The 16,995-nt window shown below is 44.4% G+C and overlaps 1 long non-coding RNA gene across 1 annotated transcript; it reads left to right on the top strand.

Annotated features, from left to right (window-relative positions):
* The first annotated feature begins 5,825 nt into the window (after positions 1–5,825).
* On the top strand, positions 5,826–15,682 carry LOC306809945. Its single transcript, XR_013776328.1, has 3 exons — positions 5,826–5,883; positions 8,118–8,162; positions 15,375–15,682. It is a non-coding gene; the product is annotated as an uncharacterized lncRNA (long non-coding RNA).
* Positions 15,683–16,995: the final 1,313 nt, after the last annotated feature.

The following is a 16,995-nucleotide window of genomic DNA, read 5'->3' as shown; positions in this document are numbered from 1 at the left end:
ATCATGGAATCCTTGGATGGGTTGGGTTGGAAAGGTTGAAGCTCATCTCATTCCAACCCTCCCACCACGGGCAGGGAACCTTCCACCAGACCAGGTTGTTTCAAGCCTTTTCTAATCTGGCCTCAAAGCAAGTTGAGTCCATGACTGGCAGTGGGATTTGCTATTCTTTATTTCTAGATTTTATCCAGCCAGAGTGACCAAAAGCTCAAATTAATCCCCTAAAACAATTTTTTTTTTTTTGTGGAAACATTTCTTCTATTCATCCAGGAGTTCTGCAGTTGATTTCAGTGGGATCATAACTGTGCTTTGGGTATGATTAAAAAGTAAAAGGGAGGTTGGGACTCCCCCATCCTTTGCTTTCTAAAAGTCGCTGTGTATGGCTGGAGGGAAGTGTGGAACTGGGAGCTGCAGTTCTTGGTTCTGTGCTGGGTTGACTGGATAAAGTCTGATTTCAGTCCAAGAACCCCAAACCAGGAATTTTGGTGGAGTTAAATCTGGAATATTCTGCAAATAATCCATCAACATATGTATCTAAATGAAGTGTGTGCACACATTCATCTTCCTACAGACACGTGTATATACTCACACTTATATATGTATATAAAGATATCCACTTCCCTAATTCATGCTACATAGAAAACTCCACACTGTTCTTACACTGGGAACACAAATGACTATAACTGAACTTGATTTGTGGGTTTTTTTGCAGTTTTTACATTGCTCCTCTGTCAAATAATCAATGACATTGTATATATGCAGCAGAAGCATATGCATTTATTTATACATATAGAACATGTTATATCTATACATATAAATGGATTATTTACAAAGTATTTCTCAAAATTTTGTGACAGTTCATCATATTGAAGGTGCAGTAGTTGGGTTAAAATGACACTGTTGAGCCCCTGGGGTCTTTTTTAATAAATATATTTTTGGCTTCTGCCTTCTGGAAATCTGCACCAGGCTTTGAAACTCCTGAAAAATTGATTTGCTTTTTTATTGCTGCTTAGTCCACACTATAGGCTGGACATATTTTCTTCTTTTAATTGAATCTGCCTATTACACTGCACAAGTGCCAGGACATCAATTTAATATCTAGATTTTTTTGTGAGCTTTCAAACACACACAAACCCCCCTTATTTAACATGGTTGGATGTTTCTATTTCGCTCCTCAGAGTTTTGATTTGTCTATTAGCATTACAGTAGCTGTCCAAGTTGTGTGATATTCCTTGGGAGAAAAAGATATAACACACCAGAGGAATTTTTTTTTTCTCTCTGCTGCTGCTTTCCTGCTGTAGCTTATCTTCTTAACGAAGACAGGACTACAGTGGGTTTCACAATCTGAGGAAAAGCACTTTAGCTGTGAGATGCACCAATGGGTAAGAACTGAGCAAAGATAAACATCCCCACATCAATAGCACCATGAAAGTGCTCCAGCAAGGAGGGATGTGCAGAGGCTCTTGAGAGCAGCCAGGGAGTCTCTGGCACAAAGCAGGGCTCTGCCCTTCACTGCTGTGATAATCGTGCTGGGGACAAGTTGCAAAAGTTAAAATTGTGCTTGTTAAAAAAAAAAAAAAAAAAAAAAAAAAAATTGAAAAATCGTGCCGAAACAGAAATCTTAAAAATCCCCAGGAAGCACAAAGTGCCTGATCCCACTTACTGAATGAGGCTGGGGGCAGCAGCTCATGCAATAAACACAGTGGCAATCAGGAACAAGAGTTTATTATATAAAGGCACAAATAGGTTTTGAGTGGGTTGGAGGCAGTGGTTGCACCCCTCATGCTTTCAAGCCCATGAGCAACTTGGATCATCCCAGTGATGGAGAAAGACAGGACCAGGAACATTATCCAAACTGGCTGAAAGACTTGACCCACATCAATTAATTAAACCTCTTGATTAACTCCTTGGAGATGGAAGAAATAAGCAGTATGAGGCAAATGGATCTTAAGGTACTGTCTACAGTAATTTCCCTTTGTGTAACTGATGTATTTGCTTCCTTGAAAACTCCTCCTGCAGCAAGGATGCAGGAAAGGTGCAATGCAGGATTTACATCACTCAGATGTAAATTCTGTCTGAATCTAAAAAATTCCAGGACAAAGAAGATTGGTGTGAAGAGAGTCAGAGCAGCACAACCTTCTCTGATGCTCTGAGAGGTTCTAGATGTGTGCTCCTATTCCTGATTCTCCATCTCCCAAATCCAATCCTTTACTCATTGCATCATTATTTTGAGATTTTATCCATCAGTTAACAGGAGCAGGACAAGCACTCTGAGAAGTCCCTTTACAGGCTGCACACTGCCTGGCTCTGTCATTGCTGTCTGGGATTAGGAAACATTGCCCAATATCAAACATTTTTCTTTGGTTTTGTTCTGCTATCATACTAAATAAGTGTATTGTACTGGGGTAAGAAGTGAAATGCATGGATACAGCCAGCTCCATGTGTAATTAAGGTGAGGCAGCTGCACAGGGGCTCTGTCAATCGGGATTAAGGAGTTTCCTCTCCTGCATTACTTTGATGTAAACCCCTCTCCCCACTGGATCAGACAAACTCAGCTTCAGCTGACTGTCATCTTCCAAACCCAGAACAAAGCAGGGCCTCCACAATCCCAGAGAGAGAAAAAAAATTGCACTTTAAATGAATCTCAGAAATAAAAACAAATGCCAGAGTTATTCCAACAGGGCTGTATCATGTACCTGTGATATTCCTGGGCAAGGAGGGGGCAGCCCTGGAGCAGGTACTATTCATTACCACTGATGAATATTCTCAGGAGAAACAGAGGATATTGCTTAATGGCTTGATCTAATACACCATCAGAAAAGAGGGGGAAAAATGGAGTGAAAGATATCCTCAAAAGCAAAAGCTGAGGAATCTTCAGAGCTCTGGCTGGTCCTTTAATTACCCACACTGCAAGGGAGGAACACACAAAGAAGAAGATGGCTTCAGTGAAAGTCCTTTGAGAGGAAGTCCTTTTACTACTTGTTAAAGCTGCAATAATGTCACCTGGAGGAGTTTTTTCATTAGGACTTCGAGCCACTGGAACATTTAACAGAGACTTGTTCATCTAATTTGCCGTGTGATTGGCAAAACTACCTGTGCCAGGTGAGCAGGTGCAGGAAGGAGCTGATAGAAATGTGCAAGGAATTATTAGGCTTGTAGAGACAAACAGAAAAAACAGGGAAAAAGAGAATGTCAGGAGATGATCTGGCATGGAGCAGGTATGTGCAAACAAAACCAAGATTGGCCAGTGAAGTTTTAGGGAAAGAAATGCTTACAGTAACAGACCTGCAGACGTGGGTGTGCTGCTCCTCTGCAAAGCTGGGCCCTTTTTTTTCCCTCTGAGTTGTTTGGGTGGCTGGAAGAGCAAAGCCAGATGATAAGGCACCTTGTCAGGCAGGTCAGAAGTGCCCAGTGGCAGCTGCTCATCTCTCTCTGCTCTCCAAAATCGCTGAAATGCTGCATCTGGCTGCAAGAGGAGCCCTGAGACACCTCTGTGCCATGTCTCAGTGGGATGCTTCCTCAGCACAGCTCTGACAGCTGTGTGGACTTACAAGCTGTGGGAGGCAGAAATTCCCCCATCACAACCTCTCACATCCCCCTTTGCCCTGCGTGGGGACCCAGGGAATGCCCTGGGTCCTCTGGGGAGCACTGGGCTCCAGGGATGCTCTGCCACCTGTACACAGGCTCCAAGCCCTGCATGCCCATGAAACCTGCCCAGCTGCCTGTGAGGGGCCAGGGCCAGCCCAGCCAGCTGGCAAGGAGGGCTGAGAGCAGAGCAGGCAGAGGAACCATTAGGAAAATATTCCTGGCACAGAGCCTGGCAGGCTGTTGGTGCCAGTGAGCAGGGAGCTGCAGGAGGAGGGGTGGCACGATGCTGCCTGGGTGTCCCTGGGCCTGGGTGACAGCAGGGTCCCCAGGCTCGTCCTTAATGTGGCTGCAAGCCCCCCTTGCTCCCAGGGAAGTGATGCCCAGGTTCTGGCAGTGCTACTGGGGGGTTTGTACACAAGGCTGTGAGCAGAGACACAAACTCAGGGTTCTGAGGGAGCTGCAGCAGTGGAGCCTGCAGGACTCCAGCCAAGGGAAAGGGATGGAAAAGGAGCTGTGTCCCTGCACTGGGAAATGGAGGGAGACACTGGATTAGCACTAATTAGCAACACTGGGTGCTGTAAATTAAGGAGCTACAGTGTGACAGCAGCCCAGTGACCCAGGCTGGGCCATCCCTGACTGTGCAGTTTGGATCTGCCCAGCTCCCACCCCGCCAGGCATCCCCCTGCTCTGTCAGCAGAAGGGAAAAAACGCTGCCTGATCCTCTCCTTGCTCACAGCTCATCTCCCCCAACTGGTTTTGTTAAATGCAGCACATTTCCAAAGAAGCAGATTTTAATTTCAATAAACTCTGTAAGAAATAGATCAGCACTAAGGAGGGGAGCAGCCACAGGAAGTGACTTTAACTGCTTGGCTGCAGAATATTAATAGGATGGAATGTTATTAGAATAATTTTTCACCGTTTATTAGAATAATTTTTCATCATGAATAATAAATTAATAGAATAATTTAGTACCACTAGCCCTCTGTTTGAAAGGGTCTTTTATTTAAAAGTAGCTTGAAAAGTGGCTTTTGGGGAGGTGGGATGGGGAGCAGGTCATGGGTGGAGGAGATGCTGCAGGGACTCACTCCTTGCCTTTATTCCCTCAGTTTTCCTTCTGGAAAACCCAACCAGATGAGTCCATGGCTCTGGGAGGGTCTTGCTTGGGACAGGAGATGGCTGACACTGAAGATTCAATCCCTGGAATCCTGCAGCTCAGGCCTCCAGCTAGGCATCACCAGACATCCTCTGCAGCTCCACAGCCCTGTGGAAAGTCCCTCTTTCCTTCCAGCAGCCTGGGAAATGGCCACATCCCTCCCAGGTACATTTACCTGGTTTTAACTCCTTGTTTCCCCATCTCTCAGTGAGACACTGATGCCCATTGCAGTAGTTTTGTGCAAACCAAGAGGTCTCTGTATCTGCCTCTCTCTGTGTCTTTTTTTTTTTTTTTGTTTGCATCTGTGTGGAAGATAGTCATTCCTCGGAAGGCTATTCACACCACAAAAGCACAATGACATTATTCTCTCCCTCTCTCTCTCTTTCTACTGTTTTACTCTACAACTGACAATTAATGTTAGAAAGAACATGAAATGGAGGAGAAATTACAGCAATTTATCAACCGAAATTATAGGTGTAGACACATGTCAGCAGTGGAAACAGTTTCTATCAAAATTAAAGTATTTAGAGATTTTCCTCAAATTTCAAATTATGCAAATCCCATTTTTGTGATATGCTGGTACTGTAGCTTTAATTGCAGGATTACCAACAAGCTGCAAACTGCACTTGTAACCAGGATTCAGCTCTTTGGAGAGTGGCTCCCTTCTCTAGCACATCTTATTAATTCAACAAAGTTCCCATCTCTTTAACAAATTAAATATGTTTTGCAGAGCAGGCAGCGGTTTTCTCGGTTTCAATCTGTCACAAAGGACCCTGCTGTTTGCAGAGGTTACTCGACAGCTGGATGAACAGACAGGTTTGAGTCCAAACACGGATTCAAATGCATATTTATACATAAAACATATTTATACAACAACATCACAGGAACAGCTTGTGCTGCTGAAGTTTCTACAAGTCCCTTTACAGTGAGGACACTGTTAGCAAAGGTGGGGGAGGAATTTGGATTTCACCCTGTTCCTCCAGGTCTCTCTGTGCCAGTTAAAGCTGCTCTGTGACCTCATGAGCTCCCTCAAGGATGGAACTTGCTTTTCCTCTGGCAGTGGTGGGCATGGCTGGAAGCCCTGTGCCACCAAACCTTACACCCTGTGCTCCTGAGAAGATGTTTGATCACTGCCTCATTAGAAGGTACAATATTCAGGGTGTTATTTCGATCTCTCCCCTCCTTTTATGTCTCTCTGATGTTGCAGAAGGACTGGAGGATGAAGCACAGGAGCAGGCAGGAGCTGGGTAAGGTATTTGTATGACAGAGAGTGCCAGGGAGAGGAGATTTGATGAGACACCAGGGCCTGAGGCATCCCTGGCTGCCCTGGGGGGATATGGACCACTCCCAAGAGCCAGGACAAGGCAGAGTAGAAGTTTCATCTCCCGAGGAGAAAGAAATCCCTCTGGGTGGCTGTTCTGTAACATCATTTTCTCACTTGCCCATGAGAGAAGAGTGGGTTGTCCTTGGCTGCCAAGGTGTGGCACTGACACCTGCAGCACCTGCACCTGCAGTGTTTAACCTCACTGCTCTCCTGTCTGCATCTGAGTGCAGCACTCTGGCATTGAGCTGGGGCTTTTAGGTGGTTTGAAATGATGCTCTTTAGTGCAAGAACACCTCAATGTGTTCAACACATCAGTGCTGAGAGTCACCATCCTACCAGCACTGGGGTTCAAAATCCTTTCTAAGACTCCACTGGGCAGTGATGAGATCTGGCTGTAGAAGGTCACATGAAATCTGTAGACACTGACAGGACTGTGAGCTCCATGTAGAGAGGTGTAGAGTTTATAACTGGTGCAAACCAAATTGGGCTGGATTTTTTATGCACTTGAGTTGTTCATCTGCTGACTGACTGGGTGACACATGGCCACTGAAAAAGCTGGAGATAAGCAAGCATTTAATTTCCCTTTTTTGATTGTTCTGCCAACCAGAGGTTAAACTGATGGTGTTATTCTTAGGATTGTCACCTGCAGGGCCAAGAGCTGACTTGATGATCCTTGTGTGTCCCTTCCAGCTCAGGATATTCTATGTTTCACTGATACTAAAGTGAAGTAAAAGGTGTTACAAGGTTCTGAGGTGAACCAGTCATTTCCCAGAATCACAGAATGGGTCAGTTTGGGAGGGGTCACCTGGTCCAAACTCCCTGCTCAAGCAGGGCCACCTCAGAGCACACCCAGATGGTTCTGAAATATCTCCAGTGAAGGAGCTCTACATCCTCTCTGGGCAATCTATTAATGCTTGGTTACTGCACAGGGAATAAGTTCTTCCTCATATTTAGGTGGAACTTCCTGTGCCTCAGTTTCTCCCTGTTGCCTTGTCTTTATTCGATTTGAGTCCCTGTTCTGGTAACAGCCCTTGGTGCTGGGGCTGCAGGTGCTGCTCCATCTGTGGCTGTGCTGTCACACCCCTCAGTCCCAGCACACCTCTCAGGTGTGCATTTTGCATGACCATTTGTGCTTCTACTACTTTTGAAAACTCCCCCCCTCTGGTTTTCTATCCAGCATGGTGACCATTGCAGGTGCATCCTTGCCATGGCCAGTGATGCTCCCAGACTGAGAGGTTCCCTTTCACATTTTTGCACGTGGCCAGCCCCAGACACAAGCAGATGCCTGGGATCTCTCTGCATATGCCAGGCAGTGCGAGGCTGCTGACAGCCACTGTATCCAGCTTCAATAACCACGATATGCTCCATCTGCTGCCGCCCCAGCATAGCCACAGCGGGGAGCTGTACTGCCAGAGGCACTATCCTGGAACAGCTGAATGGCTGAACAGCTGGGGGAGCATCAAAGGACACTTTTCATACAAGAGCAGGGCTGTTGGCCCCGTTTCTCATCACACACACGTCGTGGAGCACAGGCAGAGGAGCCACAGAGGCACTGCCAGGTTACAGGGGCAGCTCCTGTGAGTGTTTGTGTCCCTGCACCCCACACAGAATGGAGTTCATGCCAAAGGAACAATCTGATTGGGAAAAGGAAAATCTGACTGGGAAAAGAGGTTACCTGCAGGCTACCACACATTCACATGGGGGAAGATTTAGCCTGTTTATGGATCCAGTGATGCTGCTCCATGGGTACCAATAATCCTCTCTGCTGCTGTTTGTAAGGAGTGGTGGGGTCTGAGCTGAGCACCCAGGATCAGAGAGAGCTTGCCCTGTGTGCAGGGGTGATGAAACACCCAGGGCAGTCAGGATGCAGGGTCAGACTGTTGGATACACTTTTTCCCATGTGGGGGGAAAGGAGATTGCTGAGTGACTGCACAAGGATGGCAGCAGGGGCTGGGTGGGACAGTGAGAGTGAAGCCCACACAGAGCTACAGGCTGGGCTTTGGTTAGTGCTACCCTGCTTTTTTAATTTTTTTTTTAAATTTATTTTTATTAAAGGGAGTGAGAAGATGGAGATAGGCATGTTGAGTTTTGCCTGATCAGGTAAAAAGACTGATTTTCCCTAGGTTTGGTGTAGGAGATTGAGGGAAGGCTAGAGATAGGTTTTACCTGAAACTGGGAAGGGAAACAGAAAGAAAGAGAAGGGGAAGGGGAAAGGAAAAGGGAAAAAGAAAGAAAAAGGGAAAGGGAATGAGAAAGGGAAAGTGAACGGGAAAAATAAATAAAAGAACAATCATTGAGAGAAAGGGGGAAAACCAGAATTGATTCTATGATTTTTTTTTTTTTGCCAAAATAATTCAGTGATTCTCATTCAGCTGGTGCTTTTCTTAAAGACCAAAGAGCCTATATGATAAGCATATTTTACAAATTAGGTAGCGATTTATCCCGCTTTTGTTTTAATGATTGAAATGAATGATGTCGTGCCGCTTGCTGCTGCTGCTGCATTCAGCGCCTGCTGTTCTTGGGAGCTGAAGACACCGAGAAATTTGCATACTTAATGCCGGGAACTGGCACAGACTAAATAGCTTCTTTTCTTTCCTCTGTGTTTGTAGATTTACTGTAGTGCTGGGTTTAATCAAAGGCTTTTTAAAGCCGTCCGTGTGCCGTTTCACAATGCTGAACTTGCATGTGACAAAGGCAGCTATTTATTACTTATCAGCTTTATGGCAAGGACCACGGGCTGCCCTAATTAAAGGTGTAGGGGCAGTGTGCCCCTGCAGGAAAAGGCACTGGCCAGTTAACATTTCTAATCCCTAATCGAGGCATGGTGTGGATTATTTTTCATTTTGTTTTGTAGCTGGTTAAGTATTCAGAAATGATGTTAGGGCTAGGCAGGGAGCTAAGCCAACTTTGGATGGGGTGTGAACTTCGAAAGGTGTGAGGTCTCTCTCTGGATGCCATGGGCTTCCTTGATTGAGGTGCTCTGCATTTTCACCTGCACTAGAGCAGAACTGGCTGGGACATTCTGCTTCATGAGATGTCACAAACCAGGATGAATCATTGGATGTCCCATCCCTGGAAGTGTCCAAAGCCAGGTTAGATGGGCTTGGAGCAACCTGGTCTAGTGGAAGGTGTCCCTGCCCATGGCAAGGGGATTGGAATGAGATGAGTTTTAACATCCCTTTTAACCCAAACAATTCTGTGATTCTATGATCAAGGGTAAAATGCTCTATACAGAAAAATCCACATCAACCAGCTTCTTCTGGGCTTCCCTGTTCATTTCTTGCGTGCACATGAGAGAGCAGAAAACAGAGAGCTGTCATACCCCATCACTTGATTTGGGGTTGAGTGGATCATCAAGAAGATGTAGAGTGAAAAGCTCTTCTTCAGAAGGAGCTTTAACCTCCCATCTCTTATAACCAGAAAAAACATCCCAGAGACTAGGCTATGGCTCAGAAGTCTCTTCTATCTATTAAGATTATCCAACATCCCCAAATCTAAGAAAATTTCTTATAATAACTAGGTTTCATTTGAAAACTACTAGATTTATACAATCCTGTGCCTTCAAAACCCAGCCCCAGATTCCTGGTTTTTGTTCTACCACAAACCAAAATAAATGCTGGACTCTGGTGGATGTTCACAAACCAGAAGCACCTCATTGTGGGCAGCTCTCCATCTAAACCAGCACCCATGAAACCCATCAAGAACACTTACTATGACTGCACTGAAAACAGGATTGCCCTTTATTTACTATCAGCAAATTTAGGGCTCCTTTTCAAGTCAGCAAGAAATTTCCACAGGCAAATTATTATTATTATTTTGAACAGCAAGACAACACATTTTTTCCTCTCTAAATATTTTCCAAATTAAAGAGACAAAACACAGTGTAGGGGAGAGCAAAGAGCATTAATATCTTGTCGGGCCTGGCCCACAAAGAGGCAAACTTCATAAAAAGAAATAAATAAATTGCCCCCTCCCCCCAACATCTGCTGGGAGCACTCAGAGATAACTGGCAGCTTGAACAATAACTCCGAGGACGGGAGTCCTGGAACAATGGGAGTGGGAAGAGAGCAGCCCTGGCTGTGGCATCGTTTCCAGGCCTTCTGCACACACAATTGGCTCATGGGAATAAAGATCAAGTTGGACCAATAGCACTATAATTTGGGAACAAATATATTGATTACAAGAGAGTCCCGGTGGGATGAATGGGGCTCCTCGGGAAGCGCCGTTATTATTCCGCGTGCGCAGGGATTGCAGGGTGAGCTCTGCCCGGGCTCTGAATTGATCAGCATGAGATTATCACCCTGCAAATGCAGCACCAGCCTGCTGCAGCACTGCCTGGACACACAGCCACGGGGTGACCCACCTGCAGGGTCACTCACGCACGGGGATTCCTCCTCTCCCCTTTGCTGAGCCTGCTAATTCCTATGGATCCTTCAGGAAAGCCTCCCTCGCCAGACCCTGTAGGTCCTGTGCTCCTGAACATCACTAAGAGGGAGTTTATCCTTCTTCTAAAGTGACTATTTCATAAAAGAAATAAAAACCTGCTACGAAATATTTAGGAGAAAGGGTAGTGTTAAAATAACGGGTTTTGCCAAAACCTCTATACTTATTAATGATGTTTTAGAGCACAATAATGGGATTAATTTTGAACTCCTAGCTCCTTTTTCACTACATCAGTGGGTTTTAGTTAGGATCAGCATTTTATTTTGCACTGGAAATTACATCCTATCCCTCTGTTTTTATTCTAAATTATTTACATATTTCAATTTAAATTGAAATAAGAGATGCACATCTAGGACTTTAAATTTCCTGATTCATCTTTCTTAATGCAGAAGAGTCCCAACATTACCAAAATTATCATCCTGAAGGGAGATCCATCCAGATCTCTGCAGAAGTCTTCCACTTTGCAATATTTCACAGTTAGCACCAACAAGTCCCAAAATCCCAGAGACCTCATGGTCTCTGTCCTCACAACCAAGAAATATTGACCACCTCTTGTTCTGCCACATTCTGTGACAATTGCTTAAAATAATTTAAAATTTTGTTTATTTACACCTCCTTCTAACATGAGCATCACTGCTGCCTTTTCACTGGCGTTTCCTCTTCTCAGATCTGCTTTTGGCCTTGTAGCCCATGGAGTATCACCATTACTCTGTTGTACCTGGCTTCATTTTAATTATTTTTTTAATTGAAGGCTGAGCTGAGCTTTTCAAACACATCATCTTTACCTACCTGCTGAGAATGGCTTTTCCAAAGGTGGGTGTTCAGTATTTCTGAAAATTGTTTTTCTTTAATGAGTCCAACCTCAGGCTCCCAAAGTGAAAAGACACCCAAACTGAGAATAATTCCTTAAAACTTCCTCCCTGTAGCAAAGTTAAATTGCCAGGTTGCATTTTCTTCTCTAAATCACTTTCTCTGCACTTTAATTCCTTTCAGTTTGACAGCCTTAAAGCAGACAGATCAGGCTGAACCAAAGATTTCACCAAGTCTAAGCTAAGCCTGTTTAAAATGACTGCAATGTTCATTTCAAACTAGGAATAATAATGCAAAAAGTAATTTTTCCCTCAATGTGTAGGTAACATCCCTGGGCAGGCCCTTTTGAGAAAACATATGCAACAGCAAAATGCTGATTGAACCAACCCAAAAAAATTAGCAGGATCACAAATTTTCAAAGGGGTTTTTGCATTCACTCCACTCTGCCTGAAACGCCAGAAATTTTAGAGGTCTTCTGACTAACTAGTCTAGTTAGGGCTAGTCTTGGCCTAAAGGCTACAGATTCACTTATTTTTGGTTTGTGGTGCCTGCTGCAGCTCCAGCAGGCTGATTTCTGTGCTGCCTTGCATATGTTCACCCACCAAAGCTGGGGACTGCTCTTTCCCACCAGTCTGCACCATGAAAGCTGCCTTGGCTTTGGAGCTGCTCCACATGTTTGTTTGTCTGGCACGTAGCTGGGATGTCAGGTGCTGCCACTGAAACTTGGTGGTAATGCTCCATATGCAGGAAAAGATGGGTGATATCCTAGCTGGGATATTTTTTTTTCCCCAGCAAAATGAGAGCTGTAACATTTCACATCTCCTGCCAGAGAGGACACTACCAGCACATCACTTGCAGGCCCAAGCTGGTGATCTTTATGTGCTGTAGTAACTGGCTCTCCAGCACTTTGATGACAACCATAATTCCAATTCATAAAATACAACCAGAAAATATTCCTTGAGCACAAAAATTGTGTTATTTATAGACCCATTTCGTGGCATCTGATATTTCTGCAAGAAATCTAGCTGCTATCTTCACTCCAGTCACCATCCAAACCTCTGAATAAATCTACAGTTCCATGATAACCTCAAAGACAAAGAGACAATTAAAGTCCTTGGGTAATCACAAGAGTGCTGAGTGATACCAGAACTGTCAGGAGGAAGTTTCTGATGCCTGCTGAAGCTCTCCTGATGAAGGTCATCAGAGCTGGACCATTCCCAGCCCCTCACCTTTGGACAAAGCATTCAGACCCCATTGCAGGGTTCTCTCTGCCCACAGCAAGCAGCTCTCACTGTGCTGGTGTTGGGCAGGATAAAAACTTGGCTCTGCCATTGATTTTATTCCATTTTATTACTCTCAGCTCTTCCAGAGTATTACAAACTCTCAGGAGACCTTTTAAGACATTTGCTGATGCTTCACTTATAAATCAAATCCCTTTCCTGGATACTTTGCCATGCTCCGTCTTCTTCCTGAGCTGTGGGAACAAAATCCTGTGAAGAACTGAGCCCACCTCCACCTTCACACTGTCTCCCCCAAAAAAGTTTTAAGGGAGTAATTTTCCCAGTGTGAGCTCAGGTTTTATTGGTCAACCTGTTTTATTGTTGCAGCTTAACAAGATTTATCAACCCTCTCTCCAAATGAGAATTTTAACAGGTAAAACCAGCATTTCACTGCTCTTTCTGGGTCTGCAAAAGGTTTTTCTGAGTCTTGTGGTGTCGGGTGGAGGTGGCACCTCTTCACCTCCTGGCTGACAAGGCTGTGTCAGATGGTGCCTGGGAGTGTGGGCACATTTGAGACAGGGGAAGGTTCCTGGGAAAGAAGATATTCTCAACCAACATCTTTCTTGAATTGAAATTAAAAGCTGAAAAGATTTATTACAGTAGCATATTCATGCTACTATATTAAGGTGATGTCTGTTCTCAGCATAATCCTTCTTATGCACTGAGGATTAAAACTCAGCCATAATAAAGTAGCCCGAACTGAGACTTGTCCTCAAATGTTTCCTATTTGAAGCATTAATTTTATTTTATTAAATTAAAAATAAAATCAGTTCAAGAGTTTTGTGGGTTTGGAGATGAGAACAAGGAGGGATTCTGCCTAGTCACTTGTCCCTGCTGATTGCCAGAGAAGTCAAGAGACCCAGGAAGAGACAGTGGTGCAAAGAGAGAAAAATGTTGGTGCTGTTCTTACTTTGAGCACAGGATATCAGCCTAGGGACTAAAGAAATGCCTTTATACATAAACTGGTGATAAAAATTCAAATAAATACAAATTCTTGTCTGCACTGTGGCCCTTCCTGTGGTGCTCCCAGGACTTTTGGGTACCAGCTGAACTTTTAAAAGCTTTAGCTTCTCCCTGGAGTCCGTGTTTACTCTTGAACATGCTATAAATATTTCATAGCTTTATCTGTTGAAATGATACATAAAATGGCAACAAAGCTACTTTGCTTGTGAACTAGGAACAAATCTCTATAAGAGAACTTGCTTTTTTCCAGTGTACTGTCATTTCCAAAAATATCTAGTTTCCTGACTTCTCTTTTGGTGATGGCCAGTATTTTCATTCCCTAAGTTCAAATAGGAACATGAATCATCGTTCTGATCATGCTAAAGAGGTTTAGCAGGATTGTTTTCCCCTTTGAGCCAGGTGTAGGGCCCCAGGTCAGGATCCAGCTGGCTGTGCTGGATCAGTAGAGTGTATTCAGGACAGGGAAAGCTCAATGAGCATGTGGGAGCAGGAGAAACCAGAGTAATTGTGGGATGCTCCCTACATTGGCCACGCTCAAACCACAGCCTTGGGGAGCAGCTGGAAAGAAAGACTGGTGGTTGTGCTGGCCCTGGGCACAGGGAGCAATTCTGCCTTACTGCAGCCCTTTGGTTTGAGATAAGGATGAAATGGTTCTTTGAAGCTGAGATAGTGAAAGGAGAGGAAAAAATTATAGAGCTGGCGAGAGAGCTTAATGTTGCTCATAGCATCAGAAATGGCCAGAGTCAAGGGTGTCCCTTTGGGGAGCTTTAATAGGAATCTCTCCCAAGAGCATGTTCCAACTGGAGGAGGAGGAGGGAGGACCACAAAGATGGGTAGTTAGTCCTGGAGCAACATAATACCAGCAGGGGAGTGTTCTTTCTGAAGCTCAGACACTGAAATCTGGGATTCAGGGAGACTGTGGAGCATGAAGATGTTAAACATGCAAGGTTTGGGTAATACATAGCCTGGAAATGTCAAATTAAATTTACCTGAACAATTTCAATTTGATTCCTTTGGGGATATACATGGGTTTATGATCTTTTCCTGAATGTCCATATGCACAAAGTGCACCTGCACAGAGCTCCTTTAAGGAGCAACTGTTTGATATTTTAATTGTAGAAAACTGCTCAAACACTGCTCTGGAGGCAATGACTAACTTCCTCTCTGGCTTGTCTATGGAATTCATAAGTTTAGAATTAATTTAGGAGGAGGGTGGTATTCTTGACACTTTACAGAGGGAAGCACTGAGTCACAAACAAGAGCTCTCCAAAGTGCAGTAATTGCAGAACCCAAATTGGGATGATGCAGGGCTGGGAGTGCCATGGGGTGTTTGCACCACCTGCATGCAGCTGGGGGAGCTCAGAACCCTTCTAAGGCCAAATTCCAGGGTATCACCCCAAAATGGGCAGCTTGAATTTATTAATGACTCCAAAAATGTTAGGGAGTGTAGGGAGCCAGAAGGGGGTAATACGTTATCCAGGTCTTTGGAGACAGATGTCTTAAAACCAGAAGGACCTTTTTAGTTGTTTTTATTGAGATTTTGTGGTTTGGACTGAAATTATCTGATGGAAAATTTGGAAAAAAAAAAATTATGTCATAGCAATTAGATGTTTCTGAGAAAAAAAAAGAAAGAATGAACAGCAATCTGCTCTGTTCAATTTTTGACTGTTACAGGGGGATGTGGAAGGATTTTATTCTGAGAATATGCCTTTTGAAGTTCCCATAAAAATCTGTTCAAATTTGGCCATGCTAAATGCATTTGTGAAATTACTATTTGCACATGCTCAGAAGAGTCTTTTTTAAATTTTATATTTAGCAGCTAAAATCTCCAGAGAACCACCTGAGCAGCTTGGAGCTGTGCCATACCCACAGGCTGATCAGACTGCAGCCCAGGACGTCAGCGTGAAATGTGGGATGGGGAGGGCTTTTCCCAGAAGAGGAAGATTTCAGCCCTATGGATGAACATGTGAATGGCACAAAATAGATGTCATTATTCTCTCAAAAGCCACAGATAGCATCAGCAGAGACTGAACCAGAGTATTTGCAACTGCCTTTGCAAGTCAAGCGAAATTCAGAGGAGGTGGAGCTGTCAGACTGTTTGCAATAAATTCTGAGTGATGCTGCTCTCTGAACACATCCCTGATTTGGATGAGGTTTGTTGTATGCACTGTCTGGACAGACACTGCTCTGATTTTCCTGCTGCAAGGAGGGAACAATCCCAGACACAGTGGTGGCACAGAACCTTTCCTCCCACCTTCCCCACTCCTTGATTTTTGGAAAGGCAGCAACACCAGCCTGTCAGCTGTCCATTCAAAATAGATACATTACTTTGGAGCAAGAAGAAATCATCCTTGCTGAGGGACAGAGAAGCCATTCTTGCTCAGGGATGGAGCAAGCAGGACCTTTCCTTTGCATGTCACAGCCCTAGATGTGTCAACACATGGTTGGGTCAGCAAAGGGGAATTTTACCTGACTGTGGCCACAGCGAGATGAATGCAGCAATGCTGTTAAATAGAATTAGCTATTTATTTGCATGGCATTTCATAGTGTTGAATAAAGGTCAGTGTGTTCTCACAGCCTTGCCATTTGTGTTGAGGGAAAGAGAGCAGCTGTGGCTCTTCTCCTTATCTTCAGGATTTCAAACTCCCTTATTTTACAGCCAGGTATTCACAACTACTTTTTATGAACAAACTCCATAAAGTGAGGTTTCTTGCCAAGAAATCAAAAGGAACTTATCTTAAAATTCTCATCCACCATGACAACAGAGACTGGATTGCACCCAGAAGCAGAAGAGCTGTGAAGGATCAGCATTTCTCCAGAGAGCTAACCTAATATTTGGCTGATAAATTTTTCCCTGGATTATTTGGATTTATTCACATGCTGTCCAACATGTCACAGGCAGCCCTGGCTGTGTGATGTACTTGGTATGTCCCTTGGTCATGTATCTTTTCTTTTTCAGTGTGCTGCTGCAGATCTACCCTTTGATGATGCTCAATTTTCAGGGAGTGCTTTGAGACTCACTGTTGTCATCCTGCACCTTCCTGTGCACCCCTCACACTCTCTCCAGTCCCAGCAGGTTCCAGTGTGTGATGGGATCTTTCACAAAAGCATGTTTGTTGCAGGTGCAGATCCTGCCTGCTCTCCTACCCTGTGCAAGTGTCAAGGCACAAGGGGATGAGGTGAACACCCCTCATCCCACCTTGCAGGGCATGGTGGGGCTACATGGACCCAACCCCCAGACCATACAAATTAAAATACAATAGCTCTCCATGCAGGTGATCTCATTCAAGAGGATTTAATTACAGTGGTTTGAGGAGTTTCCATCCTTTCACCTGCTTTACTTTTACATCTTTCCCCATTAATTTTCATGTCCTTCCCTTAGGCTCTGTAAGGCTCAGGCAGTAACACAGAAGCAGCAATATTTCCCTAAAAGAGCC

Source organism: Erithacus rubecula (genome assembly GCF_903797595.1).
Source record: "Erithacus rubecula genome assembly, chromosome: 18".
In the NCBI taxonomy this organism is placed as follows: domain Eukaryota; kingdom Metazoa; phylum Chordata; class Aves; order Passeriformes; family Muscicapidae; genus Erithacus; species Erithacus rubecula.
This window is presented reverse-complemented; position numbering and strand designations above follow the sequence as displayed.